The sequence below is a fragment of the Artemia sp. Qi Xiang Cuo genome, chromosome 5 (genome assembly GCF_049724085.1).
Source record: "Artemia sp. Qi Xiang Cuo chromosome 5, ASM4972408v1, whole genome shotgun sequence".
Classification (NCBI taxonomy): domain Eukaryota; kingdom Metazoa; phylum Arthropoda; class Branchiopoda; order Anostraca; family Artemiidae; genus Artemia; species Artemia sp. Qi Xiang Cuo.
Genome location: NC_142798.1, coordinates 61,050,528 through 61,074,782, shown reverse-complemented (window position 1 = coordinate 61,074,782; position 24,255 = coordinate 61,050,528).

Genomic DNA, 24,255 nt, shown 5'->3' with positions numbered 1-24,255 from the left:
CTTACTATTGATAGTGTTGAAATTCAACACAAAAGAAAAATAAATCAAATAAGATGAATGAATGAATATAAAAATACTTAAAAAACAAGCATTTAAATATTAAACAGTCGAATCTTATCCTTAGTAAAAGCAGTGACTTTACCAACTCAATTTCTAAATTAGCTAAAAAAAATATATACATAATTAAAATTACAGACTTGATGAAAATGGAAGATGGCACTGAAAGAATATTTACCACTATCTTAATAAGGTCTAGTAGTTGTCAATTCAGCCACATACATCAGATGTCAGTGTATTCTCCATAATAACCCAAGCCCAATTGTTCGTTAAAGTACTTCACAGCTGCTTTAAGAAGTAGTAACTGATTTTGTTAGCCATTTCTTTGTTAGCAACTGATTGCAAAGATTAGACTTGTTTTCTACCATAATTTTTTGGCTTCAAGTGCAAAAGAACGAATTAACTACAGAAAAAAATGTCAAGTTTATGGGATATTGAGTAAAACCAAATTTCGTTGTATGCACAACTGCGTTTTGCTGTTTCATAAGGACAAACTTACGTTGCGTTGACAATTTTGATGCATTAATTTCCGAAAGCAATAAATTGACAATAAATTTTCCAGTTTAAAAAAGGGTATTAGCACACACTTAAACTTTATACTATCCCTCAACAAATGGGTAAGCTATATATATATATATATATATATATCCTAAATGATTAGATTACGGTTCGCTATTGGTATTTCAAATATTAAGATTTCCATTATACATTTCAATATTTTCTGTACAGATCCTATCCCTGAAATAAACCCTGAATATTACGGTCTTTGGCCTTTTCTTGCATTGCGATGATACCATTTGACAAAAAAATATGTCAAGTAGGAAATTTTACGGCTAAGTCCAATTCATATACCTTAGTTTATGGAATGGATTACGCACGGCAATGTGATAAGACCTTTCTCCTTCCTTAGGATTTTAAATTGTCTCTAGTGCTTTTCACATATGTTAATTCCTTCTGGACCAAAAGACAAAAGAAAAATGAGTAAATGCTTGCTGTGTCACTGGGATAAGACGATCTGTCGAATAATGAGGAATCACGGTAAATTTTATGATTCTTTTCAATAGTGCTTCTGAAAGGGGATCCCTTTTAGAAGGCTGACTCAATTGATTAGTGAAAATCGGTCTATGTGACCGAAGTCTATTGTAGTCATATAGTGAATCAAATTAGTAAATAGCCTAGGTGATGAAATCCACAACTATTTCTACAATAAAAATCAATAATGTTTTACATATTTAAACTTATGAGCAGAGTCAACCCTGCTTGGTTAAAGTTTGACTTAAAGTCATGATAACCTAACGGATTAAAATGTTTAATGAATATATTGCTTGCACGCAAACGATTCCAAACAATTAAATATTGCCACATTTTTTGGTTTATTAGTTTTTTAAGGAAATTATTATTTATACCTGCATTTTTACGACTAATTTGCGGGCTGGAGAAATACTTCGGGACGGAATGGAGGTCAAACCAGGTACCAATTACAGATACTAGGTCAGCGTCCAAGGTATAAGTATCATTGATGTTCAAAGGGAACAAGAACATTTTGTTTACAATCTTCTTATTTACTTTTGCTTAGATATTTTACAGCTTGTTTGCTGGACTTTTATGCCTTTTCTTTTACGTTTTTATTTAAGTGCGAATTGAAATTAAAATTAGAAATTAAATTGAAATTAAAGTGAGTTTAAGCCGATTTATTTTATCTTATATCTGCAAGGTAACGCTGTTCTGTTAGATTCTATTTTAGTTTTTAATTTCCATTTTAAAAGTAAAATCATATATTTTAGCAGCAGCAAAATGTTTATTTTGTTTTGGTTTTATGGAAGGAACTCGGGAAAGCAGCCATTAGCAGGAGTTTCAGTTATTTTTTTTTATGCTTTTCCTAGCTACACCCCTGTTGAAAACAAAATTTAACTTCCCGACACACTATTGCCACTATTGATTTTTCACCATTAGTTTTCAAGCCTGAAATTCGGCAGCATCAAAGAATTAAAAGTCAACTGTTTCATGGGAAACACGTCCAAAACTAAATTTGATGAGGTAACGTGACTAACTAAGGTCTTGTTATTGTTAAGGATACCGGGAATTTTTTTTTTAAATATCCTCGGAATCGAGACTTCGATGTGGAATTAGAAAATACGTAGCGGTTATCCTGTCACCGATGATCATCACTTAGTCATCAAACAGTTCGTGGTAACGAACTGTAAGTAAGGAGCGACCCGGCTCAATGGTAACCGAAACTCTAAAAAACGGAATTTTGATACCAATACATACATAAAAAGAATCATATTTTAATTCTGATTTTTAATATGTAGGTTTCATCAAGTTTAGTATTACCCATCAAAAGCTAAGTGCCAGAGAATATTTGGTTTATTTTCGAAAAAGGGGGAAAGACCCTATAAAAGTTATATAACTTAAGTCAAAACTACACCGTCAGATTCGTCGTATCAGAAAACCCTATTATCGAGGGTGCAGGCTCCTATCTGCAAAAATGTGGAATTTTGCATTTTCTGCTCCAAGAACGATCACGGATGCGTGGTTATTTGTTTTTTTTTCTTTTTCCCCAGGGGTGATCGTATCGACCCAATGGTCCTAGAGGATATCGAGAGGACTCATTGGAATGGAAGTTGTCATTTCTAGTGCCACTTTCAAGTGACCAAAAAATGGGGGGTAACAAGGCCCCCTCCTATGCTCATTGTTTTCCAAAAGGCTTCCGATCAAAATTTTTAAACAGCCATTTTGTTCAGAAAGGTTGAAAATATTATAAGTATATCTTTTAGAAAGACTTAATCCCCCGAAGTTCCCGGGAGGAGGGCTGAAAGTTATGAACTTTACCCAATGTTAACATATAGTATTGGTTATTGGGAAGTATACAGTACAGACGTTTTCAGGGGAGATTTTCCTGGTAGTGAGGGGGGGGAGGGGTCGGGCAGGGACGTACGCAGAGAGGGGGGCCTCTGGGCCCGGGCCCCCGAAATCTCATGATTTTTTTCATTTTCCCATAATTTTCTGATTTTTCTCACAGAATAATGGGTTTGAAGGATTTACCCCCCCCCCCGAAACAAATTGGCCCCCCCGCCGAAAAAAATTCCTGCGTACGGGCCTGGGGTGGGGGTTATGTAGGAGGATCTTTCCATGAAGGAAGTTTTCATGGGGGAAGGGACATTGCTATGAAGGGGATGCCGGACTTCCCAGCATTATTTAAAAAAAGATCAGAAGTTAAATATAAAAAAACAAGTTTTTCAACTGCAACAGCAGCAACATCAAAACTTTAAAAGAACCGAAAATATAATATATATGATAAGGCTCACCCCCTAGTAACAACCTAACAATTTAATCCAAATATTGTTTATTGAATTACAAATAGCCATATTTTCTAATTAAATTCCTGTTTGATTAATAATTTAGTTTTATATAATATTACCAAAATTAGAACTTTCGATTAAAGAGCAAGGTATTAACTAGGGGGTGAAACCCTAATATACGTATTAAAAATATATGGATATAGAAGTTCGTTACGTAAATTAATTCGTAAGTTACGTATATTTATTATTAATAAAAACGTTCGTAAATAAAATTAAACAAGTTTCGAGAAAGCCATTTAACCAAATAAAAGAAAATTAATATGAAAATTTTGTTTTAATTATTCATGTACTGTGAGCCAAGATCAAAACCTGCATTTATTCAAAAACGTTCAAAAATTAAATAAAAAAACAAGTTTTTTTAACTGAAAGTAAGGAACGACGTTAAAACTTAAAACGAACAGAAATTATTCCGTATATGCAAGGGGCTCTCCCCTCCTCAACGCCTTGCTCTTTACGCTAAAGTTTGACTTTCTCACAGCTCAATTTTTTTAAACAATAAAGAACTTTAGCGTAAAGAGCAAGGCGTTGAGGAGGGGACAGCCCCTTTCATATACGGAATAATTTCTGTTCGTTTTAAGTTTTAATGTTACTCCCTACTCTCAATTAAAAAAACTTGTTTTTTTTTATTTAAAAAATTAAATTTAAGGATTTACTGTTCTTTCGTTTTAAAGAAAAACGTTAGACTTGGCTAAAATAATTCTTAGGCCCTAGCTTGTCTTGAACTTTGAAAATTTTATGCAATTTAATGATGAAATAACTATGATACAACTGTTGATCTAATGCACCTGATATCGGTAGAAAAAATGAAACTACATGATGTGATTGAACCTATTTTGTACTATAAATAAAGTACTTGTTTCAGCATAAATCCTAAAGGTTAATATAATTTTGGTAGAGAGCTGTAAAAAAAACATAAAATTGTTTTTTCCCAGTAACACCACAATGTGGGTAAAGAATCCTTACAAATAAAAGCACCACTGTTTACATCTTTTGAGCGATACATTATATGAGAATAAAATAAAAGTAAGGGAAGTAGAGAAGCCACTGAAATATTGATTAATGGAATTGGAAATAAAGGCTATGGATAGAAATATAGAAGATCTTGAACAAGGAGCCTGACGGCATAATGGTAGAATGTTGTATTGTCATGTTAAGAAATTGAGAGGAAGTAGTCAATCTGGACTTGTCCCAGTTAAAGACAGAAATGGGACCCAATTGGTAATAAGGAAAATATTAAAGAGACTTAGGCAGAATATTTTGAAGATATGTCAAACTTTGATAAAATTGTAGGAGATTGTATGATAGAAAAAAAGATTGTGACAATTTGGGAAGTGAAAGAAGATTTCTTTTGCGACGACAAATTGGAGACAGCATTAAAGGGATAAAAAAATAAGGCCTCAGGTGCTGATAGTGTGGCAAAGGAAATCTTAAAATATGATGGTTTCAAAGTTCGAAAACAAATTACCGAAGATTATGCATATGATTTTTGAAAAAGGGGCGGTAACCAGTGATTTTAGAAAACTTTAATTGTACCCCTTTACAAGAATGGTGATAAGAGTTACTGTGGTAATTACAGAGTTATTAGCTTGGATTACGTAAGAAGAAACTGACGCATAATGATGATTTGTACTAGCCTAAGATGCTAATGTTTTAGATGCTAAAGAGATGGTAGAGTTTTAAGAGAAAGGCAGTGTGGTTTTAGACATGGTAGAGGATATGTCCACAAAATTCTCACTCTTAGATTAGCAGTTGAGAACTGTCCTGGTTATCTTATCTTTTCAATCCTCAGCTTTATAGATTAGGATCAGGTATTTGATTCAGCCGATAGAAGAGCTTTGATAAAGGCCTTATTCTTGTCTTGTTTACATGATAAGCACATTTAAGTGGTTAGAGCTATGCAGGAGAAAAATATCACTGTCGTTTAGGTACGAAGTGAGGTTAGAAGCTGATTTAGTGTTAAATAAGGATTTAAGCAGGATTTTGTTCTACTACCGTTTATAATGGTTTTTTCTTGATGTACTTAGTCCTAAGAAACACGGCTATGGGAAGGCATGGAATCAGATGGGAAGATGAAGACTCCTGCTAGTAAACTAGCAACTAGTAAACTAACAAAATGAACTATTTTTTAGAGGTTTTCAGAGTTGAGGACGCAAGAATAGGTTTGAAAACTAATGTTAAGTAAACTAAGTCGCTTAGAATAAAGATAAAATGTAGCTGAAAAGGGGAAGTTGAGTAACAAAAAGACCGATAAAGTGGATAGCTTCACTTATCTGCTGATTATTGTTAGTAACGGTAGTGAAAGCAGTGAACATATAAAAAGTAGAATAGCGAAGATCCATTCTGTTTTTTAAACTCAAAAAAATTGAAATTACAGGAAGAAAATACGGGAGCCAAAATCAGAATATAGGAAGCTACGGTAACGACAGTGGTCAGCATAGTTCTGAAGTGTGGGCACTCCGAAAGACGGAGTAGGATTTGCTAGATGTTTTCCAGAGACAACGACAATGGATTATTTTGTGTGCCCGACTGACTGACCGTATCTTAAGCAGTAAGCTGTACGAAAAATGTGGCTCAATCCCGCTTTCTAGGACTATAATGAGAGAATGTTTGATATTGTTAGGACACGTTCTGCAGATGAAGGATCAAGTATGAATCTGAAACAAGGGTGCTTAAAAAGGCAAAGGAAAATTTTATCAAATGTTTTCCGGAGAAACTGTATAGGGATAGCCTTAGCTACCCTTTTGATAAACCGTATGTCAAACAACAAGCTTCACGAAAAGTATGGTTCTGTACCATTTTCTTGGGCTATAACGAGACAAAGTTTGAATTGGCTAAGACAAGTTTTACAGATGAAGGATGACAAATCACCAAAGATTCTCCTTTTGGCTATTCATCTCGAAACGAAAATGTCAAACGAAGAGCAGGTCGTCTTCAAATTGGGAGGGATAATTTCACAAAGATGGATTTAGAAGGAATCAGAACTTCATAGGAAGAGGCAAATATTGAGTCTTAGAATAGATTGGAGTGGAGGTGGACCAAGCACAGGTCTATTGGTCTCAAGTCATTTGGTGTTACAGAGAGTTGCTAGTAGTAGTAGCAGTAGAATTTAAGATTATTTTGCATAAAGTAATATAACAAATTCACACACTGCTTTCCCCATATTGTTATCTGGGTCCTTGCAAAAAAACTCTCTCTGGTAACAAACATTGGAATGTAAAATTGATTGTTTAAACTAAATTAACTTAAACATATCATTTCTTTGTTTGTAATATTTCTTCTTTGCAGAAGTTTTGTTAAATACAAAGATCTCTTTCAACTAATTTTTCTTCTATTTATCTGAGCTTTTAAAATAGTTTTATTAGGATTTATCTTTAAATTTACGGTCAAATTTGAGCAAGTTGAAAGCTTTATTTTCTGCATCAAAGAGTATGGGAAACTATATAGTTTCCCAGTTTCCCATACTCTTTATAGGTTATCGCCATCTATAAGAAATTAAAACTTACACCGCACGCAGTTTAAGTTGAACCAGTCCTCTAATTTTTGGTCGTCAGCAATATGTGGATAAATGTACATATATATATATATATATATATATATATACATATATATATATATATATATATATATATATATATATATATATATATATATATATATATATATATATATATATATATATATATATATATATATATATATATATATATATATATATATATATATATATATATATATATATATATATATATATATATATATATATATATATATATATATATATATATATATATATATATATATATATATGTATGTATACATATATATGTATAATAATAATAATAATCATAATAATATATTTTTTGCCACCCATCAACAAGTACAAAGTATTTAGATTAGCTTGCAATCATAGTCAGCGCGCTACCGCTGCCTAAGTAAAGAACGATGTAGCCACAATGTGTTTTTTTTATCTCCGACAGGCACTTCGTATCGAAGGAGTTGTCGTAGAAACTTCGAAAAGGGCTCATTCGACTGGAAATTGTGGTGGCTAGTGCCCTTTTTAACAGTCGAAAGTGATTGGAGGGCAACTAGCCCCCCCTCACGTCCATCATTCCCCCAAACACATCCAATCAAAATCTCGAGATAGCCATTTTGTTCAACATAGTTGATTTGCAGATAAAAAATATGTTTTTGAGGAGGACACTCCCCCACAACCCTCAGGGCAAGGGTTTTAAGTTATGCCTTGGGGGCATATAAGGTTTTTTATAGAAGGTGCTGTCGTAGAAACTTCAAGAAATGCTCATTCAATTGGAAATTCAAAGGGCTAGTACCCTTTTTAATAGTCAAAAGTGATTGGAGGGTAACTAGCCCCCCATGCCCATCATTTCCCCAAATACATCCAATCAAAATTTTGAGATAGCCATTTTGTTCCGCGTAGTTGATTTCCGAATAGAAAATTTGTTTTTGAGGAGGACACTCCCCCACAATCCTCGGGAAAAGGGTTTTAAGTTATGCCCTGAGGGCATATAAGAACGATGTTGGCACAATGTACTATTTATAAATTTTTTTTCCTTTAGAGCTGGGCACTTCATATGGAAGTGGTCGTCGTAGAAACTTCAAAAGGGGCTCAGTTGATTGGAAATCGAGAGTTCTAGTGCCCTTTTTAATAGTCGAAAGTGATTAGAGGGCAACTAGCCCCCCACGCCCATCATTTTCCCAAATACACGCAATCAAAATTTCGAGAAAGCCATTTTGTTCAGCGTAGTTAATTTCCAGATAGAAAATATATTTTTGAGGAGGACACTCCCCCACAATCCTCGGGGAAAGGGTTTTAAGTTATGCCTTGAGGGCATACAAGAACGATGTTGGCACAATGTACTATTTATTATTTTTTTCCTTTAGAGCTTGGCCCTTCATATGGAAGTGGTCGTCGTAGAAACTTCAAAAGGGGCTTATTCGATTGGAAATTGAGAGTTCCAGTGCCCCTTTAAATAGTCGAAAGCGATTGGAGGGCAGCTATCCCCCCCCCACGCCCATCATTCCCCAGATTACATCCAATAAAAATTTTGAGATAGCCATTTTGTTCAGCGTAGTTGATTTCCAGATCGAAAATATGTTTTGAGGAGGACACTCCCCCAAAACTCTCAGGGCAAGGTTTTTAAGTTATGCCCGGGTTTATATAAGGTTTTTATAGAAGGCGTTGTCGTAAAAACTTAAAAAAAGGCTCATTCGATTGAAAATTCGAAGGGCTAGTACCCTTTTTAATAGTCGAAGGTGATTGAAGGGCAAAAAGCCCCCCCCACGCCCATCATTCCCCCAAACACATCCAATCAAAATTTTGAAATAGCCATTTTGCTCAGCCTAGTTTATTACCAGATAGAAAATATGTTTTTGAGGAGGACACCCCCCACAGTCCTAAGAGGCAAGGGTTTTAAGTCATGCCCTGGGGTCATATAAGGTTTTTAAAAAAGGCGTTGTCTTAGAAACTTCAAAAAAAGCTCATTCGATTGGAAATTCAAAGGACTAGTGCCATTTTTAATAGTCAGAAGTGATTGGAGGGCAACTAGCCCCCCCCCATGCCCATCATTCCCCCAAACACATCCAATCAAAATTTTGAAATAGCCATTTTGCTCAGCCTAGTTTATTACCAGATAGAAAATATGTTTTTGAGGAGGACACCCCCCACAGTCCTAAGAGGCAAGGGCTTTAAGTCATGCCCTGGGGTCATATAAGGTTTTTAAAGAAGGTGTTGTCGTAGAAACTTCAAAAAAGCTCATTCGATTGAAAATTCAAAGGACTAGTGCCCTTTCTAATATTCGAAAGTGATTGGAGGGCAACTAGCCCCCATCACCCATCATTCCCCCAAATACATAGAATCAAAATTTCGAGATAGCCATTTTGTTCAACGTAGTTGATTTCCAGATAAGAAAGTGTTTTGAGGAGATTACTCCCCCACAACCCTCAGGGCAAGGGTTTTAAGTTATGCCCTGGGGGCATATAAGGTTTTTTATAGAAGGTGTTGTCGTAGAAACTTCAAAAAAGGCTCTTTCAATTGGAAATTCAAAGGGCTAATGCCCTTTTTGAAAGTCGAAAGTAATTAGAGGGCAACTAAACCCCCCACGCCCATTATTCCCCCAAATACATCCATTCAAAATTTTGAGATAGCCATTTTGTTCAGAGTAGTTGATTTCCAGATAGAAAATATATTTTTGAGGAAGACATTCTCCCACAACCCTCGGGGAAAGGGTTATAAGTTATGCCCTGAGGGCATAAAAGGACGATGTTGGCACAATGTGCTATTAATTATTTTTTTCCTTTAGAGCTGGGCACTTTATATAGAAGGGGTCTTCGTAGAAACTTCAAAAAGGGTTCATTCGATAGTAAATTGAGAGTTCTAGTGCCCTTTTGAATAGTCGAAAGTGATTGTATGGCAGCTAGCCCCCCCCCCCCCCCCGCCCCACGCCCATCATTCCCCCGAACACATCCAATCAAAATTTTGAGATAGCCATTTTGTTCAGCGTAGTTGATTTCTAGATAGAAAATATGTTTTGAGGAGGACACTCCCCCAAAGCCCGCAGGGCAAGGGCTTTAAATTATGCCCGGGGGTATATAAGGTTTTTTCAGAAGGCGTTGCCGTAAAAACTTCAAAACAGGGTCATTCGATTGGAAATTCGAAGGGCTAGTACCCTTTTTAATACTCGAAGGTGATTGGGGGACAAAAACCCCCCCCCCACGCCCATCATTTCCCCAAACACATCCACTCAAAATTTTGATATAGCCATTTTGCTCAGCCTAGTTTATTACCAGATAGAAAATATGTTTTTGAGGAGGACACCCCCCACAGTCCTAAGAGGCAAGGGTTTTAAGTCATGCCTTGGGATCATATAAAGTTATTATAGAAGGTGTTGTCTTAGAAACTTCAAAAAAAGCTCATTCGATTGGAAATTCAAAGGGATACTGCCCTTTCTAATAGTAGAAATGGATTGGATAGTACCAAGCCCCCCCCCACGCTCATCATTCCCCAAAACACATCCAATAAAAATTTTGAGATAGCCATTTTGTTCAGCGTAGTTGATTTCCAGATAGAAAATATGTTTTGAGGAGGACACTCCCCCAAAACCCTCAGGGCAAGGGTTTTGAGTTATGCCCGGGGGGCATATAAGGTTTTTATAGAAGGTGTTGTCGCAACCCAATGGGCATACTCCAAAATATTGCCTGTGAGGCCTCTTCCCTTGACATGACAGTTAACCCTTCGAAATCCATAATACTCTTAAGGACTTCCCTTAAATTTCCTCCCATTTTTAGTGCTCTTATACCTCCTGAAAGCTCGATGTTACATATCACAAATTCATTGGGCTTACTATTTATTACAGTTTGAAATGGAATGCCCACATAAATGATATCATACAACAGGCAAACTCCTCACTTTCCCTCCTTAAACTTTTAAATAAATTCATTTGCCCCCAATCGCATTTACTACAAGTATACATTTCTTTTGTGCGTCCCATATTAGAGTACGCTTGTCCTGTGTGGCACCCTGGCCTCTCTAATGGAGCAACACAAAAAATTGAAAATGTCCAAAAGAGAGCTCTAAGAATTATTTTTAAAGAGGGCAAGATACCATGTTTGCATTTGTTAAATATTTCAAACCTAGAGACCCTCGAGAGACGAAGAAATGATTTGTGCCTCCGTTCTGGTAAGTTGGCACTTTTGAACCCCCGTACTGCGTCCCTTTTCCTTGATTACCATGTACCTGATAGAAATCGTCCTCCACGAACTGTGTCCCAGCCTATCCCCACCTAATCTCCCATTCTTTGTACTACCTTGCAGTATAAGAAATCTTTTATCCCTTTTTTTACTGACATAATAAATAGTGGTTAATTTGTACATAAATTTTGTCTTTTTCTCTTATATAATAAAAGAAACAGCTCGTTTTTCTTTATACTCTTTTTTTTTGTTCCCTATCCACTTTTTATGTTGTTTTTTAAACATTTGTTAATGTGTATATTATTTATTTTTTCAGTTTTTATCTTTTTAATTAGTTGCCATTTTGCAGTTTTTAATATAAGTGACAAAAAAATCATATAGCATTCCGATGCCTTTATGTTTCGCTCTTTTTTTTGTGTGTATTCGCTAATCCCCCCCCCCCCGTCCTTTTTTTTATGTCCGTTCTAATTCTTTTTCCGATTCGTATTTGTGTAAGTTTAGTTTGACCAGTTTTTATCTTTTTAACTTTTTAATTGACTTTTTACAATTTTAATTATTGACTGTTAAATGATTGTTCATAATGATTTTTCTATTTCGTTGTTGTTTTGTGCATTTTGCCAGTTTTAGTGCAACCATTTATAATTTCGACTCCGAAGTCCGAATTCGGCCCTTTGTGGGCTTGTGATAGTGATCTTTTTGAAATAAATATCTTACCTTATCTTATCTCGTAGAAACTTCAAAACAGGCTCATTTGATTGGAAATTTGAATGGCTAATACCCTTTTTAATAATCGAAAGCAATTGGGGGGCAACAAGCCCCCCCACGCCCATCATTCCCCCAAACACATCCAATCAAAATTTTGAGATAGTCATTTTCTTCAGCGTCGTTTATTTCCAGATAGAAAATATGTTTTTGAGGAGGAAACTCCCCCACACCCTCAGGGCAAGGGTTTTAAGTTATGCCCTGGGGGTATATAAGGTTATTATAGAAGGCGTTGTCATAGAAACTTAAAAAAAGGCTCGTTTTGGAAATTCAAGGGGCTAGTGTCCTTTTAATAGTCGAAAGTGATTAGAGGGCAACTAGCCCCCCCCCACGCCCATCATTTCCCTAAACACATCAAATCAAAATTTTGAAATAGCCATTTTGTTCAGCCTAGTTGATCACCAGATAGGAAATATGTTTTTGAAGAGGACAACCCCCACAGTCCTCAAGGCAAGGGTTTTAAGTTATGCCCTGGGGTCATATAAGGTTTTTAAAGAAGGCGTTGTCGTAGAAACTTCAAAAAAAGCTCATTCGATTGGAAATTCAAAGCATTATAGCCATTTTTAATAGTCGAACGTGATGGGAGGGCAACTAGCCCCCCACGCCCATCATTCTCCCAAACACATCCAATAAAAATTTTGGGATAGCCATTTTGTTTAGCGTAGTTTATTTCCAGATAGAAAATATGTTTTTGAGGAGGACACTCCCCAACAATCCTTGGGGCAAGAATTTTAAGTTTTGCCCTGAGGGCGTATAAGAACAATATTGGTACAATTTACTATGTATTTTTTTTCCTTTAGAACAGAGAACTTCATATGGAAGAGGTTGTCGTATAAACTTCAAAAGGGGCTTATTCGATTGGAAATTGAGAGTTCCAGTGCCCCTTTAAATAGTCGAAAGCGATTGGAGGGCAGCTATCCCCCCCCCACGCCCATCATTCCCCAGATTACATCCAATAAAAATTTTGAGATAGCCATTTTGTTCAGCGTAGTTGATTTCCAGATCGAAAATATGTTTTGAGGAGGACACTCCCCCAAAACTCTCAGGGCAAGGGTTTTAAGTTATGCCCGGGTTTATATAAGGTTTTTATAGAAGGCGTTGTCGTAAAAACTTAAAAAAAGGCTCATTCGATTGAAAATTCGAAGGGCTAGTACCCTTTTTAATAGTCGAAGGTGATTGAAGGGCAAAAAGCCCCCCCCCCACGCCCATCATTCCCCCAAACACATCCAATCAAAATTTTGAGATAGTCATTTTGTTCAGCGTCGTTTATTTACAGATAGAAAATATTTTTTTTAGGAGGAAACTCCCCCACACCCACATGGCAAGGGGTTTAATTTATGCCCTGGGGGTATATAAGGTTATTATTGAAAGCGTTGTCGTAGAAACTTCAGTGTCTTAGAAAAAGGCTCATTCAATTTGAAATTCAAAGGGCTAGCACCCTTTTTAATAGTCGAAAGTGATTAGAGGGCAACTAGCCCCCCCACGCCCATCATTTCCCTCAACACATCAAATCAAAATTTTGAAATAGCCATTTTGTTCAGCCTAGTTGATCACCAGATAGGAAATATGTTTTTGAATAGGACAACCCCCACAGTCCTCAAGGCAAGGGTTTTAAGTTATGCCCTGGGGTCATATAAGGTTTATAAAGAAGGCGTTGTCGTAGAAACTTCAAAAAAAGCTCATTCGATTGGAAATTCAAAGGATTATAGCCATTTTTAATAGTCGAACGTGATGGGAGGGCAACTAGCCCCCCACGCCCATCATTCTCCCAAACACATCCAATAAAAATTTTGGGATAGCCATTTTGTTTAGCGTAGTTTATTTCCAGATAGAAAATATGTTTTTGAGGAGGACACTCCCCAACAATCCTTGGGGCAAGAATTTTAAGTTTTGCCCTGAGGGCGTATAAGAACAATATTGGTACAATTTACTATGTATTTTTTTTTCCTTTAGAACAGAGAACTTCATATGGAAGAGGTTGTCGTATAAACTTCAAAAGGGGCTTATTCGATTGGAAATTGAGAGTTCCAGTGCCCCTTTAAATAGTCGAAAGCGATTGGAGGGCAGCTATCCCCCCCCCACGCCCATCATTCCCCAGAGTACATCCAATAAAAATTTTGAGATAGCCATTTTGTTCAGCGTAGTTGATTTCCAGATCGAAAATATGTTTTGAGGAGGACACTCCCCCAAAACTCTCAGGGCAAGGGTTTTAAGTTATGCCCGGGTTTATATAAGGTTTTTATAGAAGGCGTTGTCGTAAAAACTTAAAAAAAGGCTCATTCGATTGAAAATTCGAAGGGCTAGTACCCTTTTTAATCGTCGAAGGTGATTGCAGGGCAAAAAGCCCCCCCCCCCACGCCCATCATTCCCCCAAACACATCCAATCAAAATTTTGAGATAGCCATTTTCTTCAGCGTAGTTTATTTCCAGATAGAAAATATGTTTTTGAGGAGGAAACACCCCCACACCCACAGGGCCAGGGGTTTAATTTATGCCCTGGGGGGATATAAGGTTATTATAGAAGGCGTTGTCATAGAAACTTCAAAAAATGCTCATTCCATTTGAAATTCAAAGGGCTCGCACCCTTTTTAATAGTCGAAAGTGATTAGAGGGCAACTAGCCCCCCCCCCACGCCCATCATTTCCCTCAAAACATAAAATAAAAATGTTGAAATAGCCATTTTGTTCAGCCTAGTTGTTCACCAGATCGGAAATATGTTTTTGAAGAGGACAACCCCCACAGTCCTCAAGGCAAGGGTTTTAAGTTATGCCCTGGGGTCATATAAGGTTTATAAAGAAGGCGTTGTCGTAGAAACTTCAAAAAAAGCTCATTCGATTGGAAATTCAAAGCATTATAGCCATTTTTAATAGTCGATCGTGATGGGAGGGCAACTAGCCCCCCACGCCCATCATTCTCCCAAACACATCCAATAAAAATTTTGGGATAGCCATTTTGTTTAGCGTAGTTTATTTCCAGATAGAAAATATGTTTTTGAGGAGGACACTCCCCAACAATCCTTGGGGCAAGAATTTTAAGTTTTGCCCTGAGGGCGTATAAGAACAATATTGGTACAATTTACTATGTATTTTTTTTTCCTTTAGAACAGAGAACTTCATATGGAAGAGGTTGTCGTAGAAACTTCAAAAGGGGCTCATTCGATTGGAAATTCAGATTTCTAGTGCCCTTTTTAATATACGAAAGTGATTGGAGGGTAACTAGCCCCCCCACGCCCCTCCTTCCCCCAAACACATCCAATCAAAATTTGGAGATAGCCATTTTGTTCAGCGTAGTTGATTTCCAGATCGAAAATAAGTTTTTAAAACATATTTAAAACACTATTAAAAAGGGCTAGTGCCTTTTCAATAGTTGAAAGTGATTGGATAGCGACTAACGCCCCTCTCACGCCCACTATTTTCCAAACACATCCAGTGAAAATTTTGAGATGTCCTTTTTGTTCAACGTAGTTGAACGATCTGGAAATTAGGTATTTTAGGATGTTAACCCTATCAGAGCCCTTAATGCAAGGGCTTTAAGTTATGCTTTAGGGTCATAAAAGGTTTACATAGAAAGTTGTTGTACATGATTTATAGAATAGATTTTAGTGTTCCTCAATTCCAATTTCTATTTACAAGATATTCTACCTGTTCTTGAGGTAGAAGCTTTGCAAGTCGCTGGCTGGACGCTGGTCTTCTTCATTATTCATCAAGAGAAGTAGAAATCAGGTAAAAACGAAATGGCTGTGGAATTTCAGAATCCTTGCAGAATAGTTGAAATATCTAAGGGCTATGGTTTTCTAACAGAATTAATAATCAAAATTAGTATTATTTTTATTCCTCAAAAATTACTGCATACAAAACTTCGAATACCATATCACAAAATTAATTATTTATCTTTGAATATTAGTGCGTCGAAAAAAAATTCCTTCAGGGAAACTTCAGAAGTATATTAAAAGTGCGGGATGGGGCTATAGTTATCGTGAATGAAAATTAACTAATCCACTCTGTGTAGACTGAGGCCATTTCTTTTTCAAGTCACTATCATAGTCACTATCAGGCCTAACACCAAAAATAGTCTTTTGCGGTCACACTAGTCGCAGGAATAGAGAATAACTTGCTGGCAATTGCGGCGACGTAGGAAATTTCATCGCGATTGTGTCTTCGGAACAGAAGAACAATGCCGTCACCGTCGTCTTCGGTTTCTTCCTATGTCTTTAAAAGGATGAAGTAAAGTGCAACTTGATTCCTGATTGGTTCCAGCTCTTCCCGATTCCCTTCTCTTTTTTAGACAACCTCCTTGTTCTCTTTTTCAGCCTTCTTTTTTGGGCAATGTTTCTTCAACCTAGAAAAATGTCAAAGAACATCATTTTGTCACACGACCTCTTTTCCACGCCATCCAGGAGGTAGAGGTCAAGGCGCGTTTTTTTTATTGAGGTATCCTCTGTTTAATTTTCATTGAAAACAATTATTGAAAATTTCAAAAATTGTTTTTAATGAAAATTGAATAAAACAAGTTCTTACTAAGCCAAATATAAAGAACGTATATTTTTTAAAAAAAATATTTAGTATGGTCCACTAAGCTTCCTTTAGAGACCGTGGTTTACATTTATAAAATTCACATATATTGTGTATTATATTAAAAAAAAAAAAATCTTTTCCATACCATCCAAGAGGTAGAGATCTAGGTACGTTTTTTTTTAGAGGTTTCGGCAGTTTCTTTTACTCGTTAAGATTAGTCAAATATTACTTGTAAATAGTACAAGATAGTGAGAAACTAGTAGCCCACTTTCTAGTTGTCTACTATAGCCACTAATCCTCTCTTTGATTTTTATCAATTATATTTACTCAAATTTAATACATATACATTTTGAAAAAGTATTGAGTATCTTCCGCTAAGTTTCCCAGAGGCCAAGTTAGAATGTAAAATTGATTGTTTAAACTAAATTAACTTAAATATATCATTTCTTTGTTTGTAATATTTCTTCTTTGTAGAAGTTTTGTTAAATACAAAGATCTCTTTCACCTAATTTTTCTTCTATTTATCTGAGCTTTTAAAATAGTTTTATTAAGATTTTTCTTTAAATTTACGGTCAAATTTGAGCAAGTTGAAAGCTTTATTTTCTGCATCAAAGAGCATTGGAAACTATATAGTTTCCCATACTCTTTGTTCTGCATTTTATAATTTTGAAGTTTATCGCCATCTATAAAGAATTAACACTTACACCACACGCAGTTTAAGTTGAACCAGTCCTCTAATTTTTGGTCGTAAGCAATATTTGGATATATATGTATATATATATATATATATATATATATATATATAAATATATATATATATATATATATATATATATATATATATATATATATATATATATATATATATATATATATATATATATATATATATATATATATATATATATATATATATATATATATATATATAATAATAATCATAATAATTTATTTTTTGCCCGCTTTACAAAAATGGAGACAATAAGTGCAGTAAAAAAAAAAAAAAAAAAAAAAAAAACTCTCATCAACAAGTACAAAATATTTACACTAGCCTACAATCATAGTCAGCGCGCTAGCGCTACCTAAGTAAAGAACAATGTAGCCACAATGTGTGTTTTTTTTTCATCTCCGACAGGCAATTCGTATCGAAGGAGTTGTCGTAGAAACTTCGAAAAGGGCTCATTCGATTAGAAATTGTGGTGGCTAGTGCCCTTTTTAATAGTCGAAAGTGACGGAAGGGCAACTAGCCCCCCCCCCCCAAGCCCATCATTCCCCCTAACACATCCAATCAAAATTTCGAGATAGCCATTTTGTTCAACGTAGTTGATTTCCAGATAGAAAATGTGTTTTTGAGGAGGACACTCCCCCACAACCCTCAGGGCAAGGGTTTTAAGTTATGCCCTGGGAGCATATAAGATTTTTTATAGAAGGTGTTGGTAGAAACTTCAAGAAAGGCTCATTCAATTGGAAATTCAAAGGGCTAGTGCTCTTTTTAATTGTCGAAAGTGATTTGAGGGCAACTAGCCCCCCACGCCCATTATTTCCCCACATACATCCAATCAAAGTTTTGAGATAGCTATTTTGTTCAGCGTAGTTGATTTCCAAATAGAAAATATGTTTTGAGGAGGACACTCCACCAAAACTCTCAGGGCAAGGGTTTTAAGTTATGCCCGAGGGTATATAAGGTTTTTATAGAAGGCGTTGTCGTAAAAACTTCAAAACAGGCTCATTCGATTGGAAATTCGAAGGGCTAGTACCCTTTTTAACAGTCGAAGGTGATTGGAGGGCAACAAGCCCCCCCCCACGCCCCTCATTCCCCCAAACAAATCCAATCAAAATTTTGAAATAGCCATTTTGCTCAGCCTAGTTTATTACCAGATAGAAAATATGTTTTTGAGGAGGAAACCCCCCACAGTCCTAAGAGGCAAGGGTTTTAAGTCATGCCCTGGGGGCATATAAGTTTTTTTTTATAGAAGGTGTTGTCGTAGAAATTTCAAAAAAGGCTCATTCAATTGGAAATTCAAAGGGATAGTGCCCTTTTTAATAGGCGAAAATGATTGGAGGGTAACTAGCCCCCCCCCACGCCCATCATTTCCCCAAATACATCCAATCAAAATTTTGAGATAGCCATTTTGTTCAGCGTAGTTGATTTCCAGATAGAAAATATATTTTTGAGGAAGACACTCCCCCACAACCCTCGGGGAAAGGGTTTTAAGTTATTCCTTGAGGGCATATAAGAACGATGTTGGCACAATGTACCATTTTTTTTTTTTTTCTTTAGAGCTGGGCACTTCATATGGAAGTGGTCGTCGTAGAAACTTCAGCAGGGGCTCATTCGATTGGAAATTGAGAGTTCTAGTGCCCTTTTTAATAGTCAAAAGTGATTGGAGGGCAGATAGCCTCCCCCCCCCCCACGCCCATCATTCCCCAGAACACATCCAATCAAAATTTTGAGATAGCCATTTTGTTCAGCGTAGTTGACTTCCAGATAGAAAATATGTTTTGAGGAGGACATTCCCCCAAAACCCTCAGGACAAGGGTTTTAAGTTATGCCCGGGGGTATATGAGGTTTTTATAGAAGGCGTTGTCGTAAAAACTTCAAAACAGGCTTATTCGATTGGAAATTCGAAGGGCTAGTACCCTTTTTAATAGTCGAAAGTGATTGGAGGGCAACAAGCCCCCCCCCCCCCGCCCATCATTCCCCCAAACGAATCCAATCAAAATTTTGAAATAGCCATTTTGCTCAGCCTAGTTTATTACCAGATAGAAAATACTTTTTGAGGAGGACATCCCCCCCAGTCCTCAGGGCAAGGGTTTTAAGTCATGCCCTGGGGTCATATAAGGTTTTTAAAGAAGGCGTTGTCGTAGAATGTAGAAACTTCAAAAAACTCATTCAATTGGAAATTCAAAGGACTAGTGCCCTTTTTGACAGTCAAAAGTGATTGGAAGGCAACTAGCCCCCCCCCCACGCCCATCATTTCCCCAAACACATCCAATCAAAATTTCGAGATAGCCATTTTGTTTAACGTAGTTGATTTCCAGATAAAAAATGTGTTTTGAGGAGGACATTCCCCCACAACCCTCAGGATAAGGGTTTTAAGTTATGCCCTGGGGGCATATAAGTTTTTTTTTATAGAAGGTGTTGTCGTAGAAACTTCAAAAAAGGCTCATTCAATTAGAAATTGAAAGGGCTAGTGCCCTTTTTAATAGTCGAAAGTAATTGGAAGGTAACTAGCCCCCCCCCACGCCCATCATTCCTCCAAATACATCCAATCAAAATTTAGAGATAGCCACTTTGTTCAGCGTAGTTGATTTCCAGATAGAAAATATGTTTTTGAGGAGGACACTCCCTCACAACCCTCGGGGAAAGGGTTTTAAGTTATGCCTTGAGGGTAGACCTCGGCGCCGCGCCGGCGGATCGACCCACCTCCGCCGACGTGAGGCGCATTCGAACGCCACCGAAGTGTCGTAACGCCACCGGTGTGCCGCAGGCACGCCGCCGCCGTCAGAGGCGGCGGCGTTCGGTCGACTTTAAATTATTTTTACGGCAATTCTTTATTGCGTCAACCGCAAAGTCGGAGCTTTTCCTTCTCGTGTGGTTTAGTATTTTGATTTTTCTGATTAGAAATCAAGCAGGGCTTGCACTATTCTCGAATTTTCGGGTATTTCCCCGAAAATCTATGCGTCACCCCGAAAAAAAATTTGGTTCCCCGAATCCCCAAAAATCACGCAATCACGGTGCCACCCCTAGCGATTCATCACCAGTGACTTTCCCTGCCAAATATTAATTGGCATACCATAATTCTTCACTGCTCTCTTGTTCATTAATTTTCCTCTCTTTAGTTACTTTGCATAAAAACCAGACAGATGTAATATGCTATTGCAAATATTGCAATATACACAGTTCTTCTTATGTTGACAAAAAAAAGTATCGTCTTTATGAAATGAGTTTAAATCATTTCGAATGCAATTTCCCAATCGCTATCTCTTACATCATTCGTAGTCAAGTCAAGTTGAATAGAATTATAGAACGCATTCACTACTATACAGCTTCAGCCTTTTGTTTGATTTTGAAATTGACAGCCGACAGATCGTTTCTACAGCTGAATTGTAAGTTTGCAGATTTTTTTTTTCTGTTTTTAGATAAGAGTTTATTAATGTTTAATACTCAATTATTGAACGCCTGATAGAAAATACAATCTCCTTTCTGGAACATTTTTACGCCCCCCCCCCCCCCCCCCCCACAAAAAAAAACAGCCTTCGGTTGAGACAAAATTTAGCTATAGACTAAGCTATGTACAAGGTTGGGGAATTAAAGATTGAACCGGAAGTTACCCCAAAAATATGATTCATAAATAAATTGTAAATTATTGCCTATAGGGGAAGGGGATAGGGGGCTATCATTTTTAAATTATAACACCTCATTTTTTTTATTGAAAGCAGGCATGCCAAAAAGATAATTATTTTTTTCATTTAAAGTGGAGACAGAAGAAAATGATATTAAATTCCTTGGGAAACCATTGAAATATTTTGATAGACCCAGGGCTCCCCATTAGAACTTGTTCATTGTCTTGGGTGTTTTGCGATTTCTCATAGGCTACTGGCCTTATTTGGCTTTTGTGTGTGCTCCTTTTTAATTCGATTCTTTGGATCTTATGGATCTTATAGCCATAGTGAATCTATCACTCAGTTTTCCAATAATTTGAGGTATATCTGAATAATTTAGACATTTTTGTTGTTGTCTTTGTACCCCTTTACTCATACCCTCAATTTTTTTTTTTCAAGGAACACTAAGCTGTTTAACGTTATTTTGCGTGTTTGTTTGAACCATATAGTGACCTTGTTAATTATTCAGTAAATAATTTTTCTAATGAAAGCTGAGACGGTATCCGATCAAGGTGGTATCCAGAGGGGGTGGGGGGGGGGTGGGGGTATGGAGGTATTATATTTAAATGATAATAGCTCGAAATTTTATTTATTGAAAGCAGGGATCCCAAAAAGTTCATTTTTTTTAATTTAAAGCAGAGACGGCATCCTATCAAGGTGGTATCCAGAGGGGGGGGGGGTATTTAGCGAACACATTTAAATGATAATACTGCGATTTTTTTAAAGCAGGGGTGCCAATAAATTAATTATTATTTTTTATTTAAAGCAGAGACGGTATCCTATCAAGATGGTATCCAGAAGGGGGGCATAGGGAGTTATTATATTTAAGTGATAGTACCTTAATTTTTTTTTATTGAAAGCAGGGATGCCAAAAAGTTGAAAAGTTGACAAAATTAACAAGATTTTCGTGAGTTATACTTGAATGGTTTTATCGTCCAAAGGGAAAGGGACAGATGCGTCCAATCCGGTTTTTTTTCCTATTGATGAAACGGGTTTACTTTGAAAACATTCATTCATATGTACCAGGCAGATTCACACTAAAACGAATTTGTGTGACGAAAGCGATATTGACATCCCCACCTAACGTTGCGCTTGAGTAACAATGGCACCCTTGGTCCAGTGCCCAAGTTACATTAAAAGGCCAGGTCATAATAAAAGCTTTCAATTTGGGAGGTTCAAGGAGGAATCTTTGACAGTCTTATGACCTCAGGGTACTAGATGTTGCAACGTTATTACGTATCTACCGTGGTTTAGAAAATTCGATCACCCCACAAATGATTACCAAAACTATGCACAAATGTAACATTTGGAATATTATAACACTTTTTTCAAAGCTTTGAAGAAAATCAAAAAAGTCTAAATACCCCTAACTAGGCTTGAAAGCTATTTTAAAAAGAACCTCTTTGGAGATTCCATGGAAATGACCATAGCAGAAGCTTTGAGCCTGGGTGGGGATCAAAGAGGAGTCTAAGTATTTTGACCACAGGTGACTTATTGTTGCGACTTTCTTAAATTTGGTAATTCTTCTGAGCATTTGGAAATCAAAGCTTAAACTGAATAACTGATACTAAGTGTCCTAACATTTTGCTTGGATTAAAATTGACGATCTAGGATGAACATTTCAACATCTTCCTGGAGCTACTTCAGTCTGCATATTATTTCATTTAATTACACTTAAAACAGATGAGCTTTTCATTTTTTACCTAAGAAAATAGCTGGCACTTCATTTTTCTTCATAGCCAATAAACTATTAAGTGTTTTTTGTGTCATTATAATTGAAGTGTTCTCATGTGAAGTGTTCATCATGTATTTTCAATTTGATAAATTTACTCCTTTTAGATACAGTTTATAATTTGACTGATATTAGGTATTTATCAGTTTATAATTTGGAATGAATCCCCGGAGAAAAAAAAAGCCAAAAAAAACTTTAAAATGCATTTTTTTTATTAATTGTAATTAAAAACCATTTTTTAATACAAGAAGGCTTCTTAGGAATCCAAAAGAGCAAAAAAAAAAAAAAAAACAAAAAACAATCGATATCAGAGTCGCCCATTTCAAATGTTTTAAATGTGACAAAAAAGATATAGGCAAAGGGCATAATGAAGAAATTAAGCTTCTAAATTCAAAGTTATATTCAAAGTTTCTACCCAGATAACTGACGAATTTTGTGATACGGTATTTGAAGTTTTATATGCAGTAATGCTCGATGAAAAAAACTACTAATTTTGATAATTATTTATGTTAAGAATACATAACTAATAGATACTTCAACTACTCGTATTATACAAGGGTTCTGAAACGTCACAGCCATTTCGTTTCTACAACTTATCTATTTTTTTTGATGAATAACAAAGAAGACCAGTTTCCAGCCAGCGACTTGTGAATTTTTTAACTCATTAATAGGCTCGAATCTGTTGTAAATTGAAGCTGTGATTTGAGAAAGACTGATGAAAACATTAATGTTTGCGGTCAGCATTGATCGCGCCGGCGGCGCGCCGCCGAAATCTTACCGGCGGCGCACAGCCGGCGTCTTACTGGCGGCGCGGCGTGGCGTGCTGGTTTTTGCCCCGCCGCCTTCGGTCTTCCCTCATCGGCGCAGCGCCGGGGTCTACTTGAGGGCATATAAGAACGATGTTGGTAGAATGTACTATTTATAAATTTTTTCCTTTAGAGCTGGGCACTTCATATGGAAGTGGTCGTCGCAGAAACTTCAAAAGGGGCTTATTCGATTGGAAATTGAGAGTTTTAGGGCCCCTTTTAATAGTCGAAAGGGATTGGAGGGCAACTAGCCCCCCCCCACGCCCATCATTCCCCAGAACACATCCAATCAAAATTTTGAGATAGCTATTTTGTTCGGCGTAGTTGACTTCCAGATAGAAAATATGTTTTGGGGAGGACACTCCCCCAAAACCCTCAGGGCAAGGATTTTGAGTTATGCCCGGGGGGCATATAAGGTTTTTATAGAAGGCGTTGTCGTAGAAACTTCAAAACAGGCTCATTCGATTGGAATTTCGAAGGGCTAGTACCCTTTTTACTAATCGAATGCGATTGGGTGGCAACAAGCCCCCTCCCCCCGCCCATCAGTTCCCCGAACACATCCAATGAAAATTTTGAGATAGACATTTTGTTCAACCTAGTTGATTTCCAGATAGAAAATATGTTTTTGAGGAGGACACTCCCCCACAACCCTCAGGGCAAGGGTTTTAAGTTATGCCCTGGGGGAATATAAGGTTTTTTTAGAAGGCGTTGTCATAGAAACTTCAGAAAAGGCTCAAGCAATTTGAAATTCAAAGGGCTAGCGCCCTTTTTAATAGTCGAAAGTGATTAGAGGGCAACTAGCCCCCCCCCCACGCCCATCCTTTCCCTCAACACATCCAATCAAAATTTTGAAATAGCCATTTGGTTCAGCCTAGTTGATCACCAGATAGAAAATATGTTTTTGAAGAGGACACCCCCCACAGTCCTCAGGG